This window comes from Rattus rattus, chromosome 1 (assembly GCF_011064425.1).
Source record: "Rattus rattus isolate New Zealand chromosome 1, Rrattus_CSIRO_v1, whole genome shotgun sequence".
In the NCBI taxonomy this organism is placed as follows: Eukaryota; Metazoa; Chordata; class Mammalia; order Rodentia; family Muridae; genus Rattus; species Rattus rattus.
In genome coordinates, this window is record NC_046154.1 from 254651058 (window position 1) to 254670223 (window position 19166).

Genomic DNA, 19166 nt, shown 5'->3' on the forward strand with positions numbered 1-19166 from the left:
TGGCGCTGATGGGGCTAGACAGTCCGGGGAGCATGGGAACAGGATGCACAGAGGACATTTGAAGAGCTCTTTGGGCTAGAGCCATGATGGGGAAGGGAGATTGGATCTTGGTGGTGGAGAGCAATAACTGTTCCTGGAGAGGACTGAGTTCCGTTCCCAGCACCCACATGAGATGGTTCACAAGTGCCTGTAACTCCAGCTCCAGGGGATCTGATGCTCTCTGCTGACTTCTTTAGGTACTTGTATGCACACACATACACACACACACACACACACACACACACACACACACACACACACACACACACTCATAGATTAAATAATGAAATTTTTACAAACAAAAATGGAATCTCAATGAGGAAAGGCAGTCTGTGGATGGTGTGGGAGTCCTTGCAGGTCACCTGGAGCCTGAGGACCACATCTGCCCTCCAGCAAAGGGGATTCCTGGGACCCCTTTCCTTCCTTTCCAATAGCTGGATACTGGGCTGAGAGGACTGTTTCAGAGAAGGGAGCTTGTCACTGTGTCTGTTTCCTCCATACATACACACCCCGTGGGTGTGTGGGTGTGTTTGTCTGTGTGTCTGTGTGCCTGTGTGTGTGTCTGTGTCCGTGTCTCTGTGTATTTGTGTGTGTCTCTGTGGGTCTGTCAGGGATGTCACTTTGGGGGTGTGTGTGTGTGTGTGTGTGTGTGTGTGTGTGTGTGTGTGTGTACATATGCGTGTATGTGCAGGAATGTGCATGTGTACATGAGGCCAAGGGACAAACGTGAGTATCATTCCTCAGGCACTGTCCACCTTGTTTTAGAGACAGCTCTCATCTGTCTGAGACTCACCCTGTAGGCTAGACCGGCTGGCTAGCAAGCCTCCGGAATCTGTCTGTGCCCTCCAGGGCTAGGATTACAGGCATCCCAGCATGTTTACATAGACTGGGGACTGACCTCAGTTCCTTCCACTTTCATAGCAGGAACTCTTCCCCACCTCCCACCCCCACCCCCAGCCCCACTTTCCCTCAATTCGTAGCCATTCCCAGGTGCTATTGGTGGACAGAGTCAAGCCTCCTGTTGTTGATTGGCTTGCAGATGAGCATGGGATCCAAGATGTTAATCAAGACCCTTCCTGAGGGAGCTGCCCCATCCCTTGGGGGCAGAGCAGACAAAGGAGGGGTGAGGGCTGCCAGATAGGATTGCAGAACAGAAGAGAGCAGAGTGCTGACCCTCCTCAACTCAGAGATAACCAAACTGGACTGTGGCGGGGCTGGTGGGTATCACCGCTATCTTCCTAGCCTGTTTCCGCTTGTCAGAGTGGAGAGGTTAATCCCAAAATGACGGTGAGGCATGTCAGAGGTCCACACAAGAGGTCTTTGCAAGCTATGAAATGCCGTGCATGTGTGCACGTGTGTTGGTTTCCTTGACCTTCTGAAGTAAAGATGTAAACAAAGGAACAATGCCTATGGCCATGGAGCCCCACAATGAGCCCCATTTGCAACCCTGGCCTCCATTTCTTAATCACCCATGAGAGACAAGATGGACAGGAGTGTCGATTCCACTCAGCCCCAACTACGTGCATTTCATACTATACCCTGTGTGGCACTTACAGTGGTCCCATGAGTGGCACCCATTATTCTTACAAAGAAATTGTCAGAGCCCCTAACAGTGGTGCACCCTTCTTACTCTCCCCCTTAAATACTGAAAGGAACTCACAGAGATGCCAGTCACTTGCTGATCTCATCAAATGAGCTGGAGGAGAAGTTTCCAGAAAGCTGCGTCATAGTGCCCTATTCTAACAGAAAGCTATTGGCTTTGAAGACTTAGCTGCTATTATAAAGCATGTGAGGAAATCAGTTGGAAGATTTACCTCAGCTCACACAGAAATTTCAACCTATAGCCTATCCACACTACTGCTCCTAGGTCTGTGGCAAGATAGAACTGGGAACCAGGAAGTAATTAAAGGAAGATGGGAGGGGCCAGGAACAAGATATTCCCCTTCAAAATCACGTCTCCATGCCCTACTTCCTCCAACTAAACCCCACTCCTGAAGTTCCCACCACTTTCCTAAACACTATTAAGTTATGAATCCTTCAATGGATGAATCCTTTGATGAAACCACAACTCCCAGAATCCAGTCATCTCCCAGTGGCCTCACCAACCACTGAACATCACTGCACTGGGGACCGAGCCTTCAACATGGGAGCTTCGAGAAACATTTAGTACACAAACCTACCCAACTGCACTCAGGAGTTTTGTGGCTTGAAGCCGAGAGATGTTCAGGTCAGCCTGTGCCCTTGAGAGATCAGTGCTGATAAATACATGGAAACCCGGAAAAGGCAGCAGTGCTCCCCGACCCCTCACCTGCTGACAGAACCAAAGATGGAGAGCCTGCCTTCCCAAGTCCCAGCAAGGTTCTTGGGTCTGCTCTAGCAAACCTGAAACTGGCTGTATGTTCTTCGCTTTTTAAATATTTTATTCAAGATTTCAAACGTGCATGTTGCATAGCACCCTCCTCAGAGCCAAGCAGCTGCTGTCTTCGTGGGTCCAGCTGTGCCTGCTTGCAAAAGATCGTCACAGCTGTCCTTGTTGAGTATGGGTGTTCCCTCACAGGAGAGGGAGCTTAGGGCCATGGGACCCTCACCTGAGTGTTCAGCCCCTCCTCCCAGTCACTTGTATGCAGTTTTCTATTCTGCTCTAACCTGTGTAGCCCTGGGGTCTTGGGGAGGGGTAGAGTATACGGTCTGGGGAGGAGTGGGGGAAGGAGGCTCCATCTATGCAGCTGTGGGAGCTGCATCCATACTGGTTGCAACCTTCCAGCATGGCTGCCTGAGGGAGGGTCACCCACACTCCTGCCTGTGACACTTCACCCATGCTCTGTATGTAAACCTAATAAATCATTACCTTATTAGTTCCCAGGGGAAACTTTGGTTTGTCATTGGGACCCTGGAAGGAGGGGTCTAGTTGCTTTCTTAGTTCGCCATAGAGACAAAATTCTTGCAATGACACAGCAAGGTTAGAAGGATTTCACAAAGAATACTAGAACAAGTAGCATCTAGATTCTGCTTGTGAGGCGTTAGGGGTCTAGCTGCATTTTGAAAAAATGGCAACAGGATAGGATAGAATGAGATAGCCTGGCCTAACAGCTTATCGGCCTTGGAGTTTGTATACTTGGGTTCAGGGTCAATCACTCAGAAGCTCTGGAGCACGTGACCCTTGGTTGGAGAACCTAGGGATTCTGTGGAACAGCATTGGGTGGGCCCCATGGTGGAGCTGAGGCTTAGCAGGGCGAAGGGACTGTGGCACACAGGTCCCCAGTCGGCAGCACTGACGCTCTAGTCTCGTGAGATGGGACGGATTTCATTCCATGAGATGACACAGTTTATTAGAGTCTAGACAGGCAGCGTTGACGGGGGATTCATAACTGTCCTATAAGCATTTGCTTATGTGTCTGCCCCCTGCTGGGCAGAAAGCACCATGATGGGGACTTGGTTTTGTCCACTTGAAGTTCCTCCCAAGTAGTACCTGCCACAGAAGAGCTTCTCTGAGTGGGAAGCACGGGAGCGCTGCAAACAGACAGGAAGCGGATGAATACTTGACTCTTGCCCCAGCGCCGGACAGCCTGTCACCGTGACAGCTGACGCCGGTAAGCAGCAGCAGCAGAGGGCGCCGAGGAAAGACGGTTTCCAGGAAGGTTTATTTTATTTCTTTTATATTTGTTCATCTGAGATGTGTATGTACACGAGTTTTCCACATATGTGCAGGTGCCAAAGAGGTCAGAAAAGGGTGTTGGGTCCCCTGGAGTCACAGGTAGTTATAAGCTTCCCAGCCTGGGAACTGAACTAAGGAACTCTGCAGGAGCAGCAAGTATTCCTGACGACTGGGCCATCTCTCCAGCTCCCTGGAGCTCTCGGCTCACAGTTCAGACAGATTACTCTCAAGCGTCTTGTTAGAAACTTCCTCCGAGAACCAACAAACCCACCTTCCATACCCTCTCTTCTCTCATAACTTTAAGCCTCTTTCAGAAAATAGCTCATTTAAAAACAAACAAAAGCCAAAAAAAAAAAAAAAAAAAAAAAAAAAAAAGCCTCCAGCCTTCCCTACACCAGGTTCCAAGTATTGACTTTCAGGTCTATGTGTACCTTACCCATCCAGGCTTTGAAAGGCAGACGGCCCTCAGCAGCTCAGATGGACAATGGGTCTATTCTCTTAGGCCCTGATCTTGGACCCCAAACTCAGAACCACCCTGCTTTTCAGAAAAGCAGCTCTCCAGATGGTACGCTCTCCATGACATAAGAACAGCCAGGCTACTAGCAGTGACGGTGCTCTGGGGTAGCAGTTTGAGCTTTGGAACCCATCAAGGACATCTTGAGGTAGGTTCACCCCCAAGGTCACACTGTGGCCCTATCTGTGGCAGCCACTGGATCTCAGAAGTGAGGGAGGGCTGTTTTGCACTTGGCAAAGTCGAAGCGTCTTATCCCACAGCCCATCTCTCTTCATGGCCTCATCTAGATAATTGCATAATTAATTGTGTGCAGGTAATTCACACAGGGGAGGAGGTTCCAGGGAGGGGAGGCCAGGTTTTCACTGCCTGGAAAGGTGCCAGGCAGCCTCTGTGTAGACCCCATCGTAGGCATGCCTGGGAGTGTGTTTGGGGCCCTTGGCATGCTCATGAGACCTCTAGGGGACAGCTCTGCTGGAACCCAGTGACTTTGTCATGCCCTGCCTAATACTACGGGCTTAAGTCAGAGGCTGTCCCTCAGATCAGAGGCTCTGCAGGATGGTGGGGATGAGAAGGCCTCTCAGCTCAAGGTTGGAAGGAGTTGGCCTTCCCCAGGGGCTTGCACCAGTCTATTTTCTGGATGCTTCTGGAAAGCAGCACCCATGATTTTTGCTTCCACATGCACTCCACGACCCACCCCCACATGCTCATTGTCCATAAAGCTACACATTGGCTCAGGGGTCCCAGGAGGCTTATCTTCAAAGGACTGGACCCAGTGGACAAAGTATTGGAGTCAGAGAAATGGTCCCAAAACAGACTTGAATCTTTGAATTCCCTCTCTTCCCTTGCTTGCCCTCTATTATCTCACTGTAGAACGTAGATATAGATTCCCAAGGCTGGTGCAGCTGTGGATACTGGGAGGGGGCAGAGTGTTCAGGGGGGTGGGGCTTGGAGGGGTGGGGCTTAGAGGGGTGGGGCCTGGAGGGGTGGGGCCTGGAGGGGGTCAGGCCAGGGTTGCTGCCTGAAAACATCCATCCACAGTCTGCCGACCTGTTTCCCTCTCTGTCACACCCTTTCTTCCTCTGCAATGCACAGGTGTATAGCAGTTTGCCACCTGTCTCGTTGGGACCTCCCTCCATAACTCAGCAACCCACCCTGTGCATCCCCAGCCTGCTCCAGAGAGGGAGGTAGGGAGAAGAGTCAAGGTGGGTTGGAGTGGAAGAAACATGAGACACGAAGATGGACCAAGGAAGAAGGAGAGTTGGACCTGGATCCTCTAAAATAGGGGATTCTGAACCTTCCTAATGCTGCGACCCTTTAACGCAGTTTCTCACATTGTGGTGACCCCCCAACCATAAAATTATTTTCATTGCAACTTCATAACTGTAGCTTTGCTGCTGTCGTGAATCATAATGTACACACCCGTGTTTTCTGATGGTTTTAGGTGACTCCTGTGAGTCATCCCCCCCAGGGGGTCACCACTCAGGTGGAGAAGCTATTCTCTGCCATCTAACGTCTTTGCCAATGGAGTCTCTGCAATCCAGTTCCAACATTCTAGGTCGGAAGTCTGAGGGGTCATGGGAGCTGGATACACGGTAGATTTACAGACTGTCTAGCCACTGTCATGCCATTAGGCCCTTGCTGGCTGCCTCACCTCAACTGCTGCCCCTGTGTGTAGAGCACGGGATGATCCTGACTCAACATCTATTCTGCACTTCTCTATGTAAAGTTGCTTCACACACACACACACACACACACACACACACAAACACACATATGCACACACATATACACACATATACACACATACACACATACACACACATATACACACATATACACACATACACACATACACACACATATACACACACATACACACACACACACATACACACACACACACACACACACACACACACACACACACACACACACACACACACACACACACACACACACACACACACATACACACACACACACACACACATACACACATACACACACATACACACACACACACACACACACACACACACACACACACACACACACACACACACACACACACACACACACACACACACACACACACACACACACACACACACACACACACACACACACACCACCACCACCACCACCACCACCACCACCACCATCACCACCAAGTGGTTTGGCACAGAGGAATAATCTCCATGTGATTTCTTCCATGTCACCTCTCCGAGTTAGAGGAGATTTTGCTTGAAGCTGTTTCTCCTGAGCCTCCGGAAGCCTTGCTTCGGACACTCAAGCACACCGTACCCAGATCACTAGAGAAGAAACTTCAGTGTTCTGAGGTGGCATGCTGGCGCCCACCCGTGTGGATGGGACATGCTGGGCTGCCTTGGTTTCTCTGCCAAACAAGGAGAAGCCCCCAGCCTGTGATATGGCTGGGATTCTGAGTCTTGGGTACTTTTCCTCTACCAGTGCCACCCAGTAAAGCAGAGTTTGCTCACTTAGGGGAATGCCAGGAAGACTCATTTATTCATTTTAAAGTAGAAGTGTGCCATCCCGCCAGCCTTTCTGTTGGCCACGGTGCCGGCGTGGAAGAGGAGTCTGGAGTGTTGGTCTGGCTGGGAGGTCAATGACTTAAGGAAGGGCTCTTCAGTGTTCCTCGATAACCACAGTGGAGTAGGGTTAGGAAAGGAGCCAAGAAGGCGGAGCCAAGAAGGCGGCGGCTCAGACTGGAACTCCAGGCATAGAAGAGTCAACTTTTAGTAGAGGCTGGAAAACAAAACACTGGACACAGGACACGGGCATGCTGCCTAGAGAAACCCAGCACGTGATGTGTGCCAAGGCAACACGGAACTTTCTGATCAATGTCAACTCTTGCCTCTTGGCCAGGAGCAATGGTGTCTCAGAAACTCAGATGCCTCCAGAGTGTGGCCCTGAGCCGGTTCCTATGCAGAGGTCCTCTGTCCTTGCCTACGAAGAGTAGTCCAGTCAAGGATGTTCATTATGTTCAAATCCCTGAGCATATGGATGGCCAGAAATTATAATAGCACAAAAAGAACCATGCTTATACAGGGACAGAGACTGGAGCTGGCCTAGTATTGCTTTGAGTGGTACAGTGAATCCCTCTACCCAGAGAGGCCACAGTCAACATCCCCAAAGAGGCAGTTGGCATTCAGTCACTAAGAAAGAGACCTCTCCTCCCTTCTCTCTGGGAACAAGTCCCACATCGGGACTTGCATTTCTTTGCAACCCTCTCAGATCTCTCCAAAGGCTGTTCTTCAGACGTGTTGGTTTTCTAATCTGTAAAATGGGCTGATAATTACTAGCCTGCAAGTTGTTGGTGTGGGCTAAGTAAGGTTGGGAATGCCAGACACAGGTACAGCACCTGTCCCCAAAGTAACCTCAACAAGCACCTGCTCTAGTTTCTTCCTTCTCTGCCATCCGCTTTGGCAGGTTCACAGGAGAGGCACACCTCACTTTCAAACTTTTGGGACTAGAGAGATGTCTCCATGGTTAAGGCGGCTTGCTGAGCTTTCAAAGGCTGAAATCATAACGACTAAAATTTGGATCCCCGCATCCAGTCTGTATAAGAGTTTAGGCATTTTGGAGCTCACCTATGACCCTGGCTCCAAAGGGTGCAGAGACAAGATCTCTGGGGCTTGGTGATTTGGATCGTACCAAAGAAAACACAAGCGTCAGGTCCAGCAAGAGACCTCGACTCAAAGGAAGTGAGGTGACAAAAAGGACACCTGACACCCCTTTTAACCTCCACGGGCACCTGCACACACCATGCATGTACAAATACACACACACACACCACAGATATACACACATATATACACACACCACATACATACACACACATATACACACATACACAAACACATATACACACATACATACCACACACATACACACATACACACCAACCAATTATTTAAACACTCATGTTTTTCCATGTCTCCTATATATCTCAGGTGTGGAAGAGACTGGGATGTACAGAAAGAAGGAGGCGATGTGGCTACTTAGAGACTTAATCAGAAGGAAGCTGTGAGGAGTCAAGGGTTCCTCAGGCACAATGGAAGCTACTTCTGTCTACTTCAAACTTAAGATTTATTTCTTTGCGTTTGTTTGTTTTGAGAGTCTCCCTGGGGAGCCATGGCTGGCTTTGAACTCGTAACAATGCCCCTGATGCTGGGATTTCATGCCCGTGACGTCAGACCCAACTTCTTCTTTAACCATTTCATCAGTTATGCTCCAGACTCTTTTTAATTTCGCCTAAGAAGTAAAGTCTGAAAGGACCCAATGCACTTATCAAGGTTATGCACTTTAATAAGAACGCTATTAAAATGCTTTTAAAATCCCAAGTATGGAAGTATCTTTTCCTGTTTGGCTTCAGGGAAGATCAAATCTAAGTTCAACGTCCAGTTGAGTAAAATGCAACCTGATGGTTTAATCTTGCTTCTCCTGTTTTTCTACTCATTATACTGTTTAAAGTTGTTTGTTTGTTTATATGAAAACACACACATACACACACATACACAACAGAAACACACATATATACATACACATACACACATACACAACATACATACACATATACACACATATACACATACACACATATACACACATATACACATATATACACACATACACACATATACACATATATACACACATACATACACACATATACAACACACACATATACACATACATATATACACATCACACGTACACGCACATATACACATACATACACACATACACACATATACATACACACATACACAATATACACACACACAGAACATACACATAACATACACACATACACATACACACACTAAATAAATAAATAAATAAATAAATAAATAAATGTAAAAAAAAGTGTCTTAAAGAAAGTACAGAAAGGCTGAGGGGCCAACTGTGAAGCCTTGCAGAATGCAGAAGGCCCTGTGTGTCTTGCAGAATGTTGCCCAGGCCCTCATCTCTCCACATTTTTCTTAGCCGAGGGACTTTGTTGCAGTCTCCATGTTCTGATTCATCTGTCCTGCTGCCAAAGTTCATTGTTCTAGATCTCTCTGAGGACGCATCCACTGTACCAACGCTGACCTGCTTTTAACCACAGTTTGCACGCTGCTGCTGGAATTTGATGAGCGAGCAAACCCCTGGCCCCAGAGCAGAGGCCATGTGTGAACTGGCAGGACACAGGCTGGCGGAGCAGTTCCTCAAGGCCAGCACAGGCCTCGGTGGTAGACGACACTGTAAGGCAGTGTTCACCCGCAGCTGTCACCACCTGTTTATCCCTGGCCTTGGGCTGTTCACACCGATTACCTATTATTAGTCATATTAAATCATCACCCACAGTTTTGCCTGTTGGCTGTGGGGGAGAAAAAGAAGGAGTCATTAGAACACAGAGCCACCGAGCAAAGGCAAACAGAAGCAATCTACTGTCTGGGGAAGAGGAAGACGGGAAACTGTTCATAGTCACTGTGATTGGCAACAAATGGGCAAAGAAGGCTTCATCCTGCCAGGATATCACAAGCACTTGCTGCAATCGTTGTCATCTTTGGGGACCTTGGGAGCCAGGGGCTGAGAACAGAGCTCAGTAACAGATAGAAGCCAGGCAGACTGTAAGTCCTTTGAGGCCCTGGCCAGAATCCCATGACCTGAGCTGGAAACACTGTGGAGATGCAGTTTCCCTGGCAACGGTGGATGCACCTTTCAAAGTGTGATGATGATTAAAGAGGAAACAAACTATGCTGGAGACCTGGCTCTGCCCTCATAGGCTGTGTGATAGGGACAAGTGGCCGAGCCTCTCTGAGCTGGACACAAAGACAATGATGGCTGTGGAAGCTCCCGGCACAGTACATAGGACCACATACGGATGCCCTGCACCGAGACGCCATGGCCCCACACAGAGCAGAAGGACAGTGAATTGTCGTGGTTCAGGTGGTTTATTCCATATGCAGGTAGCAGAAGGAAGTGTTATATCCCTATGTATGCGGCTGTCACAAGTGACAGGGAGTCCCAGTGTGGAGGAGCAGTTGAAGATGCCAGTTAAGAGGTCATATAGGCTACAGCTTCATTGGGGTGTGGGAGGGGGGACTTTGAATGCACCATGACATGTGTAGTGGTCAGAGGGTAACTTTCTCCTTCCATCATGTAGGTCCTCCTGGGAATCCAATTCTGGTCAGTGGGCTTGTTGACAAGAACACTTACCTACTGAGCCTTCTTGTCCACCCCATCACCTTTATTGGTTTAAAGTTGTTTGCAACCAACCCCTCCCTCGTCACATTCTTTCTGTCTCTGTCTCTCTGCCTGTCTCTGTCTCTCTAACTCTCTCTGTCTCTCCATCATAACTCTCTCTGTCTCTTTTAGTCTGTCTCTCTGTCTCTTTGTTTCTCTGTGTCTCTGTCACAACTATCTCTCACACTCTTTTTTGTCTCTCTTTCTGTCTCTTTCTGTCTCTGTCTTTGTCTTTCTCTGTGTCTCTGTCTCTGTCTTTCTGTCTCTCTCAATATAGTCTCACTATGTTAACCAGGCTGACCTCAAACATGCAGCAATCCTCCTGCCTCTGCTCCGTTGTGCTGAGGGAATGACAGGCATAGGCCACCATGCCTGGCTTGTCGTCCTCATTTTCTGAGGCACTTACTGCTAGAAATGTCCATACCTCAGTTCTTCCTTAGCTGCCTCTCACAAGTTCCAATATAAACACGTTGGAATATATACTTAATATAATAAACATAAACATTCTCTTCAGAGAAAATTGAAGAATTTTCTAATTCCCATGGTGATCTCACCTCTGGTTGTTCAGAAATGTATCCCCAAATGCTTGGAGGACTCTCTGGTGAGCATTTACTTCTGTTACTACTTTCATGTCTGTACTGTGGTCTGAGCTCACTGTTGTGGGAGTCCAGCCTTTGGAGATCTGCTGAGACTTGCTCGAGGGCCCAGCATGGAGTCTGTCTTGGTGAGTGGAGGTTTTATCAATCCTCTTCCGCACTGGCACTGTTGACCCCCGGAGCTTGTAGGGTGCACTCCTTCTTTATTTCTCTACAGAGCTAGTATTTTGGATGTCCCCTCAGCATGCGCCCCTTTCTGCATCCTCATGTCTCCCTGCAGCCTGAACTTCCCTTGGGAATCCTGCCTTCTCTCAGGAGAATTTTTTAGTGGTGGGGGGGAGGGTGTGTCCCTCAGTGTGGGTCTTCTAGATCCAGCTTTGCTCAGCAAATCTTGGAAGCATTTCCGCTTAGCCTTCGTTTCTGAAGAATCTCTCCTTCGAAGAGGTGGGCAGGGTCTGCTTGCTTTGTCAGCAAGTCCACCACGTTAGTCCATTGTCTCCTGGATTCCAGAACTATGAAGCGCCTCGATTTCATGTCACCCTTGGGGACCGTGCCGTCTTCCTCACGTCACTCCAATTTTAGTCCATGTGTTGCCCTGACAGGCTTGCAGGAGAGTTTTTAAAATATTTATCCTTGTCCCTCATCACCATCCCCCACCTGTCTCCTGTTAGTGCCTCCTGCTAAGTGGGGGAGGGGGAAGTCACACGTCCTCTGGGTGCTCTCCCGCAGTGGGTTCCCACACAGGTCCTTAGAGAGCTCTGTTCTCTTCTCTTCCAGGTTCTTCTAAGAGGGAAGGCACAGCAGCAGCGGAATTAAATCCCCTTTACTCCCCAGTCAGGGCAGGAGAGATGTTTGTTTGGAACAAGGACAGGAACCTGCTGCACACCCAAAGCTACACATTCCAGACATTTCCCCACTGCAGCCCCAGCTTCAGAGGCAGGTGTCAGCAGCTCACTGACAGACAGGGTTCTCAGAGTTGAAACCACCTCCTTTCTACCCTTGAAGCGGCTGGGGTGGGCTTCAAACCTGAGCTGGTATCTTTGGAACAAGGCTTCAGGAGTACACGGGGATCCCCATCCTGGTGGGGTTCACTGGGCGGCATGGTATATATTACTTATCCGTGCACACCAAATGATGGCACCCAGCCTCGCTCCCCTGCTCACAGTGCTACTTCCTTAGCCTCTTTATGTCTTCAAACATTCCAAAACCTGTCTGGCTTCTGCTTGCCGTTCCTTTGACTAATAAATATCCTTGTCTGCATTTCCCCATAGGTCTTAATTTACACGTCCCTTGTAAAAACTATGTCTCTTGCTCCTCCTCCTATGTAAGACAGGCCCTCTCTGTAACCTTGGGTTACAATTTTGCCCTTCTGGAACTTGCCATACTTTTTAGTTAATGGGTGTGTGGTGTTATTCTGACCTGTTTAAACATCCAGGAAGCAGGGGCTCCTCCATATTGAACCTGCCCTGGGGGTTCCTGGCACTTTGCTCTGCTCATGTTGGTTGCGCCCTTCCTCTTCACGCCTACCATCCTCCCCTTCCTCTCCCCTGGAGCAGTCAGTGTCTCCCCCTCTTTCCACTCTGATTCTAGTGGAGACAAGCCAGGGAATTTTGTGCACAGGTGAGTGACCTGGGTGCCTGGCATGACTGTACTGGTTGAATCATAGCAACTGGCAACGGGAAGGATAACATGTTCACCTGAGTCATCTTTGGCAAGGGTGACTGGGCTGGGATGGAACACGCATGTTCCATCATCAACATGCCCCCAGCTAGCAGGTAACGGAGTCCTAGGATGGTTAGCATTAAGAAGTTCATGTGCTAAGACAGCAGGGGGCTCATTTCCCAAACCCCGGGAAGCTCTGTGTATTATGCCTTTGCCACGGTTCATTTGTAGCGTGTGGACTGTCATAGGCATGTGTCTTTCTAGCCATGTATGGTGTGTGCATCTGTTCCTGTGTGTGTACATGTGTTTGTGTATGTGTGTGTGTGTGTATGTGCGCATGTGTTCCTGAGTATCTAGATATATGTGTTCCTGTGTATGTATGTGTATATGTATGTGTTCCTGTATATGTATGTACATGTGTTCCTCTGTATGTGTATGCATGTGTTCACCTGTGTGTGCATGTGTTCCATGTGTGTGTGTGTGTGTGTGTGTGTCCCCGAGTATCTGGATATATGTGTGTTCCTGTGTATGGATGTGTTCCTATATATGTGTGTACACGTGTTCCTGTGTATGTACATGCATGTGCTTCTTTGTGTGTGTGTGTGTGTGTGTGTGTGTGTGTGTGTGTGTTCCCTGTGTATGTATGTGTGCATTGCAGGTAGAGGTCAGGTGTCTTCCTCTATGCCTCTCTAACGGAACTAGTTGAGGCAGGATTTCTCAATGAATTTTATTGATTTCTCAAAAACTTTCAATTTGGGTCCTTCCTGTTTCTGCCTCCCCCACAATGGGATTACAAGAGCAGGGCAGGCTGCTGCATCTAGCTTTCTGTATTGGTTGTGGGAATCAAATCTAGGCCCTCACGTTTGGCAAGCACTTTATTTACCAGCTAAAGCATCTCCTGAGCTCCTTCTGAGCCTCCTGACTAAGAGTTCCGAGTCCCAGGGAACTCACAGCTGTGCATGGTCAAGCAAGCCTTTCACAAGTGATCTGAGTTTTTGTTGCTGTTTGGGGCTTTTTTCCCCATCCAACCTTGGGGTTGAAATAAACTGGCACCCACCTTTGACCTACACTCCTAGCCCAGTGATGTTTATTTGCATTATTGTTTTGAGACAAAGTTTCTTTATATTGCTCAGGCCGGCCTCACACTCCCAGACTGAAATCAATTCCCCTGCCTCTACTTGGCTTTCCAGGACCTCATAGTAATCAATAAAAGTGCTATGGGCTGGGCCCAGCAGCCATCCTATGTCTCTCTCATCCTGATAGTTATCATTGTTTACATTTTTTTCTTGACAAATGAGGCAGCCAAAGCCCCAAGCCTTGCAGCATCTGCAGCCCTGAGTTCCTGCTCAGAGCTCTTGACTACAGGAAGAAGCATGAATATGGAGAAAGAAGACACACACAGGCGTGAACCATCCCTGGAAACAGTTACTGGTGGTGTCAGAATTTATGAAGGCAATGTTCTGCACCCTTCTTTACCCTGGAGGCTTGCTGATAGGCAAGCGAGGCCAAAGTTGTATTTTTCCATTGCTTGGAAGGGGGTGGGTTTGGTGGGGAGCAGGTTTGCTGGAGGTGGGGGTGAGCGAGTGGGGTGGGGATAAGGTGGGTTGGTGGGGGTGGGATGAGTGAAGGGTGGAGAGTGGGTTTGCTGGAGAGGTGGGGTGAAGGTGAGAGGGAGTGGGGGTGAGGTGAGGGGGTTGGTGAGAATGGAGTGATGGACGTGGTGGGGGTGGTTACTGATACAGCTTACTCCATGAACCATGGCTTCCACAAACACCTCCTCTCAATGGGGTGGCACTGGAAGCTCTGATCACACAGACACACAGACCTGGCCCTACCCTCAAATTCCTTGCCTGATTCTATAAAAGAAAACAAAGCCCCCAAACGGCACAAAAAGGCCACACAGAAACACTGTTGCAAGGCACAAACTTCCAGAAAGCCGGGTTGCAACCCATCTCAGTGGCTGGAACACTTCTGTGGACCAGATGACTGACTTTGCCTGGCCAAGCTTGACCTGACCTTAGGTGACTCTGGAAACTCTTGGGAAAGAACCCATGACAAGACGCTAACAACAGAAAAGCGACATAGCCATCGTACAAAACAGGAGTAAGCAAAAATAAATAAAAACAGCATGATGGCAAGCGACTATAACCATCCATCAACCTTCAACAGGGAGTGTCTAAAGTCATGTCTCCATCTTCCAAGGAGCCCCCACCAAGGGTTGTGTCATTTTTGTCTCCAGTACTGGAGACACACTGAGTAACATTCACGGCATATCTAGGAAAATACAGCATACACCACATTGTTGAAAAAAAAAATGGCTCCTGGGGTTGGAGACACAGCTCGTGGTTAAGAACATTGGCTTCTCTTGCAGAGGCCCGGGGCTGGATTCCCAGCACCAATCTGGTGTTTCATAACCATATAGAACTCCAGTTCCAGAGCGCCCTCTTCCGACATCTGTGGAAACCAGGCACTCACATGGTGCCAAAGGCACAGAGGCAGGCAAATACTCATCCATAAAATATTTTAAAATAAAAATAACTGTACAAGAATAGCTGTAGGGCCTGGCATATAGCTCAGTGGTAGAACCCTAGCTTGTGTGGCCTGGGTTCCATCACCAGCACAAAGAAGTAGGTAGGCAGATGGGTGGGGGAAAGGAGGTGGGAGGAGAGATAGATAGATGATAGATAATAGAGATTAAATAATATAGATGATATATAAATATATAGATAGATGATTGATATTGATAGATAGATGATAGTTGATAGATGATAGATAGAAATATAATAGATGATTGACAGATAAGTAGATGGATGATTGATAGGTAGGTAGATAGATAAATGATAGAGATAGATATGTAAATAGATGATTGATAAATAGATAAATGATTGATTGATTGATAGATAGATAGACAGACAAATAGATGATAGGTAGAATTAACGTGGTCTTAAGGGCTTGGTAAGGTACTAGCCTAGAATGCACAACCTTTATTCCTTCCCTACCCCTGCTAAACCAACTAAACACGAAATAAATAAGTAAATAGATAGATAAAAAAGTAAATAAATAATAAATAAATATGAATTAAATTGAAATGGCTCTAATGAATAGGGTTGTGGTTTGGTGGCAGAGGGCTTGCCTACTGTCCACAGGACCCTCCCACTTCTAACACCACAAAAAATTATATCAAAAAATTTAAATAAACAAAAACGGCACTGCCATCAGTAAGAAACAGACTTTGGGAGGGGATGAGCCTGAGCTCACGGGCAGCCATGTATCTGCAGCTACGTGGATCTGGACAAGTCTCTCCAAGTCTCTGGGTCCACTTCCTGACGGATAAAATGGAAGTAGGCAGGCATAGTGGTTAGAGCCTGGGTTGGAGAAAGGGAGGTTGGCAGGGCATGGCTGTGTAGGTGTGGCTGCGGGCTGGCTTTGTGCAGCTTGTGCTCTTACGCCTTAGCTATAACTATGGGTCTGAATCAGTTTTCAGCTTGGTCCCATCCTCAGTGCAGCTAAATTAACCAACTAAATTCTAACTAAGTAAATGAATCAAAGCAAATTAAAGGAAAATGGCTCCATCAAGCCTCCCTGAGAAAATGACATCTTGGGCTGGGGGCAGCGTGGGTTGGGGGGTGGTTTGACTGATACAGCATTTGCTGTGCATATGTGACAATCAGAACCCAGGTAGGAGCCAGGGGAGGGGGAGGAGGCTGCTGTAAGCCTGGAATTCAGGAGGCAGGGACAGGGGTCCCTGGGTTAGAGGGGACAGCTAAGCTGGTTGGAACAGGTAACTCTGGGTTCAGTAAGAGTCATTGACTGAATAGAGAGAGTGTCAAGAGATAAAGGACACCCAACATCAACTCCAGGCCTCCCTGTGCATGCATATACACATAGATAGAGCACACACACACACACACACACACACACACACACACACACACACACACACACAGGTATGCCCGCACACAAGCAAATAGCACATGCACATACACAAAAGAACACATGACCATGTCGAAGGCCACTCATTCATCCATCAGTGCCAGGAACCCGGGACCATTGTTAATCCACAACCCAGACAGATACGCAGGAGGTTCCTGTGTTCTAAATGCATCCAGAGGCCAGAAGTAGCATTCACCTGTAATCCCAGCCATCTGGAGGCTGAGACAGGAGGATGGAGAAGAGGAAAGCACCTGTGTCTGGGGCAAAGGTGCCATAGGGATACTAGAAAGGAGGAGGGACAGAGGATCTGCCAGGGCGACAAGTGCACTCAGACATGTTTACCAAGTACATGGGCCAGGACCCCACATGGGCAGGACACCAGGTCTCTGCTATGACCATCAAAGTGACCGACAGGCCACATCCTCCAGCATCACCAGAACCTCGGGGATGCTCAGTTGTGGGAGTGCCACAGATACATCAGAGAATGTGCATCCCTGAGATGGCAGGAGACACTGCAGAGAACAGGATAAGCAGCAGGAGAGAATGGCATTGAGACTGGGGAGGAGTTGGTATCGGATGGTGGTCAATAGCTACATTGTACAAAGAACTAAGAAACTCTAAGCACTAAAGCACTTGCCTCCACGCCTGACAACCTGAATTCACTCTCCTGTACCCACATGATGGGAGGGAGAACCAAGTCCTAAAAATTGCCTGCTTATCTCCATGTGTGTCATGCACACACATGTGTACACACACACATGTGTACATACACAGAGAGAGAGAGAGAGAGAGAGAGAGAGAGAGAGAGAGAGAGAGAGAGAAATAAAATTTAAAAACTTTTAACGGGGTTGGGGATTTAGCTCAGTGGTAGAGCGCTTGCCTAGGAAGCGCAAGGCCCTGGGTTCGGTCCCCAGCTCCGAAAAAAAGAACCAAAAAAAAAAAAAAAAAAAACTTTTAAAAACTAAATACCAAAACAACAAACCAGTCAATAAGTGGGCTAGTAGAACAAGCAGATAGACCTCAAAAGATAAAGTACAAACGACCAATAAACATATGAAAACACCTTTACCCTTCAGAGAAATTAAGAGAGAAACTATGTTAGATTCTAAATCACCCCGGTCAGAAAGGCACCCAGGAAATGACAAACGTGGGTGAGGATGAGGGCAAAAGGGAACCATCATTACTGTGATGGGGAATTTAATCCACTATAGAACTCAGTATGATTACTCTGAAAGCTTAAAAAAAAAAAAAAAAAAAGAACTACTCTATGACCCAGCTTTGTGAGCCAACATGCAACACGTCACAGAGACACTGGTCATAAGTGTTTCCTGCAGCACTATTCACAATGACCAAGTGTGGTGCTCTGAATAAGAATGGCCCGCATAAGCACACATATCTGAATGCTTAGTCATGGGGAGTGGCACTATTTGAGAAGGATTAGGAGGTGTGGCCTTGTTGGAGGACACATGTCACTGGGGGGTGGGCTTTAAGGTTTCAGAAGCCCAAGCCAGGCTCAGTGACTTCTTTCTTCTGCTGCTGTCTGTGACTATAGGGATAGAACTCTCAGCTACTTCCCTAGCACCACGTCTGCCTGCATGCCACCATGCTCCCCACCATGAGGATAATAGATTAAATCTCTGGAATTGTAAGCAAGCCCCCAGATAAGTGCTTTCTTTTGTAAGAGATATTTTGGTCATGGTGTCTCTTCACAGCAATAGAACACTGACTAAGACACCAAGTTGCAGAGCGAGCCAACTTTGGCACCCATCAACGGGAAAATGGACCCCTCCAAAAATGGAGTTTATACACAGAATGGTAATTTTCTTTTCAGCTATAAAGAATGAAGTTGCTAGCAGAAAATGGATGCCAACTGGAGACAGTCATATGAAGTGAATTAAGTCTGTCTTAGAAATACAAACATTGCATGGTTTTCTCATCTGTGGGGTCTGTTCTTTACAGATACATAAAGGTATACAGACAGATGACACGGAAATCGAAACTCAACTGTCTAGGGGAATGAAGGACACTTGTTGGAGGGGGAGAAAGGGGAGATGTGTGGGGTGTGACAGGGAGAAGCTCAGTACATGAGGTGTTTGCGTGGGAGTCCTGTGTGACTCTACTATGGCTAACAGAAAGTGAGGGGGTGGGCACTGACTGGGAATTGAGCCCCAGCTCCCAGTTGCCCAGGCAACAAGGGCCATCCTACAGGAAATTAAAATAAAAGGCTATCTACAAATAAGGCAAGCCGCAGTTAGGGAAACAGTGGACACTAGGCCTGCCCTTGAAGCAGCTGGGGTGTGGGGGAGGACTGTGAAGCTGACAGAGGAAGAGTCACCCCATGACAGTCTGTGGAGTACTCAGGGGTCCTATCACTCTTCACCGGGGTATGATGATGTGAACAGTGGAGATCACAGCTGTGGAGCCCAACTACACACCTGCAGGAGCAGGCTGGAGGGATCCGCACTCGCTATAGTCACCTCACAGGTGGGGAAGCACAGCTGGGAAGATCTGATAC